This window comes from Theropithecus gelada, chromosome 11 (genome assembly GCF_003255815.1).
Source record: "Theropithecus gelada isolate Dixy chromosome 11, Tgel_1.0, whole genome shotgun sequence".
In the NCBI taxonomy this organism is placed as follows: domain Eukaryota; kingdom Metazoa; phylum Chordata; class Mammalia; order Primates; family Cercopithecidae; genus Theropithecus; species Theropithecus gelada.
The window spans coordinates 94,843,785-94,849,784 of record NC_037679.1 but is presented as its reverse complement, the minus strand read 5'-3'; positions in this window follow the sequence as shown (position 1 = coordinate 94,849,784).

Below are 6,000 nucleotides of genomic sequence, written 5' to 3'. Positions count from 1 at the left end.
ATGTCTTTCACTGAGCATGTTTTTGAGTTTTATCCATGTTGCATAGATCAGCAGTTCATTTCTTTTTATTACTGAGTACTATTTCATTGTATCAACATAAAATATTTTTTATCCATTTTATAATAAAATGTATCCATTACTACCTTGAGCTTTTTCCACTTCTTGGATATCATAAGTAAGGTCAAAATAAACATTTATGCAAAAGTTTTTCTATTGACACATGTTTTTTAATCTTTTGAAGAAATACCTGGAGGTGAAACTGCTAGGTTAGATAGAAAATGTATGTTTTATTTTATAAATGTATATTTTTCCAAAAAGTTGTGCCATTCCCAACATTAATATTGGATGGTTCTATTTGCTGCACATCAATAACCACATTAGATATACCCAATGTTTTTCAATTTAACCATTCTAGTAGGTGTGTAGTAGAATCTACATGTGATTTTAATTTGTACATCTCTGATGATACATTGAGCATTTATTCATGTGCGTATTGGTAACTCATATACCTTTTTTCAATGACCTATTTAAATATTTTTCCCATTTTTATGGATTTATTTGTTTCCTTATGATGACTTTTAAGATATTATATATATATGTAAATATATGTGTAGAGAGAGAAACATACACATAAAAATGTGTATATAAATAAGTAAAATGGGTTGCAAAATAATATAGAAAAATCCCATTTTCTACATTATTTAAGTATTTTAAGTATTTTCTAAGTATTTTAATACTTTCATCATTTATGAAAGTATTTAAGTATTTAAAATACTTTCCATCTTTTATATAGTGATTTTTCACAATTTTTTTCTCAAAAATTTTAAAAATCTAGAAGCTTCTAAATGTTGGACTCTCTAATCCTAACAAAGTTACATATTCTCCCTTGTTGAGGTCATACCTTTTTCCTTACTTAAAGAAAATATTGAGTCCTTCACACCCTCCTTATAACCCTCCCTTACTTTCCTTTCTAAGAAGTTATTGGTTATAAGGCTAATAACTAAGATTATGTGCTAAGCTTATAAGGGAGAGAAAAAGGCTATACTCAGAATGAATTTGGACTTAACCAATATATAATAACAACAGCTTGGCGTGTACACAGTGGGATTGGATTCTGAGGGTGCTAGATCATGACAGAAACATAAAACTAGATAAGGGAGATTTTATCAGCATTGGGGCATTCAGTTGCAATATAGAATTTAATAACTTGGAAAAATGCTGTGAACAGTGCTGACACACTGCTGAAATAACTCCCAGAAGACTGGAGAAAGCAATGGCTCATACTAAGTAGAGTAACATTCCAGAATTCCCATGGCAGATAGCTGAAGAAAAGATAAAAATGCTTAGAGGAGTGAGCATGCTATAGAGGGTAAACTAGAAATAAGGACAGGAAATCCACCAATTGACTATGTTCTATGGGATGGTATAATGGGCACCTTATTTCCCAAAGCAATAAGGAAAGCACTGGTGGAAGAACTTAAGTCCTACATAAACATCGCTGAGAAGCTTGGCATAGCTCTTCTCCGCATGCCAAAGATCACAGTAGGAGATGTTCCCACAGGACTGAATTCAGAGAGAGTATTGGCACAGGGTTTAACGTAGGAAATGCCAAGTGTCAGAGCACCACTCTGAAACAAGTTGGGGCCAATTATGGTAATGAGGGTTGGATTGCAATAACAGCCAGGATTACTGACATATACAGCTATAGCAGTGTCAGATAGAGCTCAATGTTCGCAGAAGTAATACAGAGAGCCAAAAAGGGTGCTTCCACTTCTGTGCTGTCCTTTAACAACTGGTGGAACAGAAAAAAACTCACATACAACAAGCTCTGGTTTGTAACACCAGCTGATTTCGTGATGTAATTATTCTCAACATTGCTGATTTCAAGGTACCCAGGTGACATCACTGAACACACAGAGTTGGAAATAAATATGCAGTAATACAGCATTACATATTATTTTCACTATATAAGTGTAACAGATGTTAATAATTTCATGCATGGATAATAGCAAAATGTTCTAAAAACCATCACGAATTGATGAGTTCTAAGTATTTATTTTATTAGATTGGCATTAAGGCCACAACTACTCCAAATGTCATGACCCGGGTTAGGTTCCAGCCCCTGCTGAGGTCTGAGGGAAGTGAGTGGATGGACGATAGCTGAAAGAACACTTGGGGGCCCTAGACAGGTGAAATGTAGTTTTATTTACCATCAGCGACGCTCTCACACTGTCTGCCTTTATCTCTGCAATCTGCTCTGGCTCTGTGACTCCTGCCACCGTGGCACTTGCCGCAGCATGCCCTGGCCTGCAAGGCCTGCTCTGTCAGGATCAGCAGCTTAACTCTTCCCTTCTGGGCACAAGCTCGTTCCTGGTTCCCCTCTGCCTGTCTTCAAGGTGACTGGCTCTCCCTTACAAGGGTCAGTTGTGCTACTCTCTTTCTGGGTACCAGTGTGAGCCATGTCATGCCATGCCATGCCATGCCATGCTGAGCCAAGGCAAGCCCACAAGCACCTGTACAGCATCAGCAGGGCAGTTATACCCTTTCCAAACGATAGTGGATTTCAGCCAAGTATGATCTTATACAAATAGGTTATATAGCAAGTGGAGTTATATGCCTGCGCTCCAAACTCGCTAAGTCACTATGGCCTGGATGTCTGCCTCAGCCTACTTGACCAAAGCACATTCATGCACCTTACAGTTGGTGCAAAAGTTACTTTTGCACCAATGAATACCTTTGCTTTAATATTATTTTATTAATTTAATATTATTAAGTTGAAGTTTAGATAACAATTTTTACAATTAACAATTGGTTTGAGAACCTTTGAAAATTTAACAGTCAGTTGTATACCACTGATTTTGCTGGACATGTACGATAGGAAAGAAATCAAGGGTGGATTACTAGTAGGCTAAGGGCAACCATGTACTCAAAAGGTATAAACTATTACCCCCATCTAGTTTGGCCCAAGTCAGTTTTCTGACAGAGGACCCAATAATGGGAGAATTCATCCTTAAAAGGAAGCCTTCTTCAACACCAAGACTAGAGTAAATGGTAAATATTTCTCCAGTCCATACCCAGTGCGACTTATATTAGTATTCTCCAGCTGCCATAATGAAATAACATAGGCTGGGTGGCTTAAACAACAGAAATTTATTTTTCATCATTCTGGAGGCTCAAAACCTAAGATCAAGGTGCTAGCCAGCTTAATGTTCAATAAGGTCTCTCTTCCTGGAGCTGGCTACTGCCTTCTCACTGTGTCCTCACATGACGTTTTCTCTGTGTACGTGCAGAGACGGTATCTTTCCCTCTTTTTATATGCATACCAGTCTTATGAGATTAAGGCCTTACCCTTATGAACTTATTTAACCTTAGGTTCCTCCTAAAGACACTCTCTTAAAATATAGTCCCACTGGGGGTTAGGTCTTCAGCATATGTGTTTGGATGGGAGCATCAGTTCACAACAGGATTCTTGCCCATTTATTTGAATAACTGGGAAAAAATCCAGGACATACATTTCTAGGGTTGCAGAATGCGGGTGTAAGTTGACATTGATTCCCAGGAAAGGATCATGACCCTCCTGTCAGAGTAGAAGCTTATGGAGTCCCAGTAATAGAGTACTTGTTTATGTCTGGTTCACACAGGCCCAAGGACTCACCCAGTAGACATTCTTTGGTCTTTGAATACATAATTGGACATCACATACTTAAGAATTGGTACAAAGTTCACACTGATTCCTTGGCCAGCTTGGTATGTACTGTAGTGAGATCAAGGCTCCTGAAACTGCTCTCCTCCCCTCCACTGGACACGATAGTAAACCCAAAATAATTTTGCATGATAGAGTGAATGACAAAGGTTATTGCCACCCATAAATACCTCAAAGATGCAAGGATGCTGGTATCCATTTATCTCTATTTTATTCACCAGTGCAGCTCTGACAAAAACTATATGGATTCTGGATGATGACAATTGATTATTGCAAGCTCAACCAAACAATAATTCCAAGTGTAGCTGCTGATTTAAATGTGGTATACTTGTTAAAGCAAATTACCCCACCCTCAGGTACAGAAAATATGGCCACTAATTTGGCAAAAGAATTATTGTTTATCTCTTTTAACAAATGAGTACCAAAAATGTTCGGTATTTATTTAGGGCTGACATGAGTAAACACTTACATTCTTACCCCAGGTCTGTTAACTCTCCCACTCTTTATCATAATATAGCGAAGAGACCTGGACTGCTTGGACAGCCTACAAAATTTAACTCTTGTTCACTATGCTAATAACATTGTACAAATTGAACTAGATGAGAAAGAAGGAGCAAGCTCATTGGAAACTCTGGTAAGATGCATACACTTCAGTGAGTTGTGAATACAACAAAGATTGAATGGCCACTGCATCACATCAGAGAGAAAAAAAAAAATTGTTTTTTAAGACGGAGTCTCGCTCTGTCGCCCAGGCTGGAGTGCAGTGGCGCCATCTCGGCTCACTTCAAGCTCCGCCCCCCGGGTTCACGCCATCCTCCTGCCTTAGCCTCCTGAGTAGCTGGGATTACAGGCGCCCGTCAAAACTTTTATATTTTTGGTAGAAATGGGGTTTCACAGTGTTAGCCAGGATGGTCTGGATCTCCTGCCCTCGTGATCCGCCTGCCTCGGCCTCCCAAAGTGCATCAGTGAAACTTTTATGTTTACATGGGTTTGGTGCACGCCGGGGCATCTCTTTAAAAAAGTAGAGGACACAATGTCTGGTAGGCCTCATTGGATACTGAAGGGCCAGTGTTCATATCTGGAAATAGAGTTCTGACATATATATTAGGGGACACAAAAGGCTGCAAGGCTCCCATCATGGCCCAGAGAGAAAACATGGACTCCTCAGTAAATCTGGCTGCAGCCGAAGCATCTCTACCACTGAAGCCATGTAACCTATGGCACACTGTAATACCAAAGGTATCAATGGTGAGAAAAAAATGTGTGGAATTTATGGCCAAGTCGTAACAGGTGGAACATAATTTCTACTGATCCTTTGAGTCCTGGAGCAATACCAGGGCAATTATAGCTAAGCATTTACAGAGCTTTTGTGAAATAGCTCCTGGAATGCTTCTGGACCTTGCAGAAATAGATTACTCGGATGTGAGTCATCAGGCCTCCATATGTTCTGAACTGCCATTAATAAAATGAAACCCAGCCTGGCGTGGTGGCTCATGCCTGTAATCCCAGCACTCTGGGAAGCCAAGGTGCACGGATCACTTGAGATCAGGAGTTCAAGGCCAGCCTGGCCAACATGGTGAAACCCCATCTCTACTAAAAATACAAAGAATAGCCGGGCATGGTAGCGGGTACATGTAGTCCCAGCTACTCAGGAGGCTGAGGCAGAGAATCACTTGAACCTGGGAGGCAGAGGTTGCAGTGAGCCAGGATCCCACCATGGCACTCCAGCCTGGGTGACAGAGCAAGACTCCATCTCAAGAAGAAAAAAAAAAAGAAAGAAAAGAAAAAAAGAAAAAGAAAAGAAAAAGAAACCTGCAAGACTCACCAAATATAAAGAGCAAGACTCCATTTCAAGAAAAAAAAAAGAAAAAGAAAAGAAAAAGAAACCTGTAAGACTCACCAAATATAAGTTCAGGCACTCCCAGCAGCAATTCATTATAAGATGAGATTGGTATATCCAGAATCAGCACAGGCAGATTCTCAGTGAAAAGGCAAGCTGAAGACCCCTATGCCAACCAGAGAGCTTCAGAAATGATAATAATGATACTATCCAGCTGTTTCACTGGCACCTCTCCTCGGCTCATGTCTATGGCTGTTTAAGATATTTCCTAGTACCTGCTGATAAACTAGGAATAAAGTTTAGTTGGTTCTTAGAAAGGTCTGTTTTGGATGTAGATGAAAGCTCTAACTGGACGATGGTTACACTACAGCACCACTAAGTGAGCTTCATCAGACAATAAAAGTAACCCACATTTAAAACATATACGAATTCCTGGGCAGTGGGTAACATGTGTCTC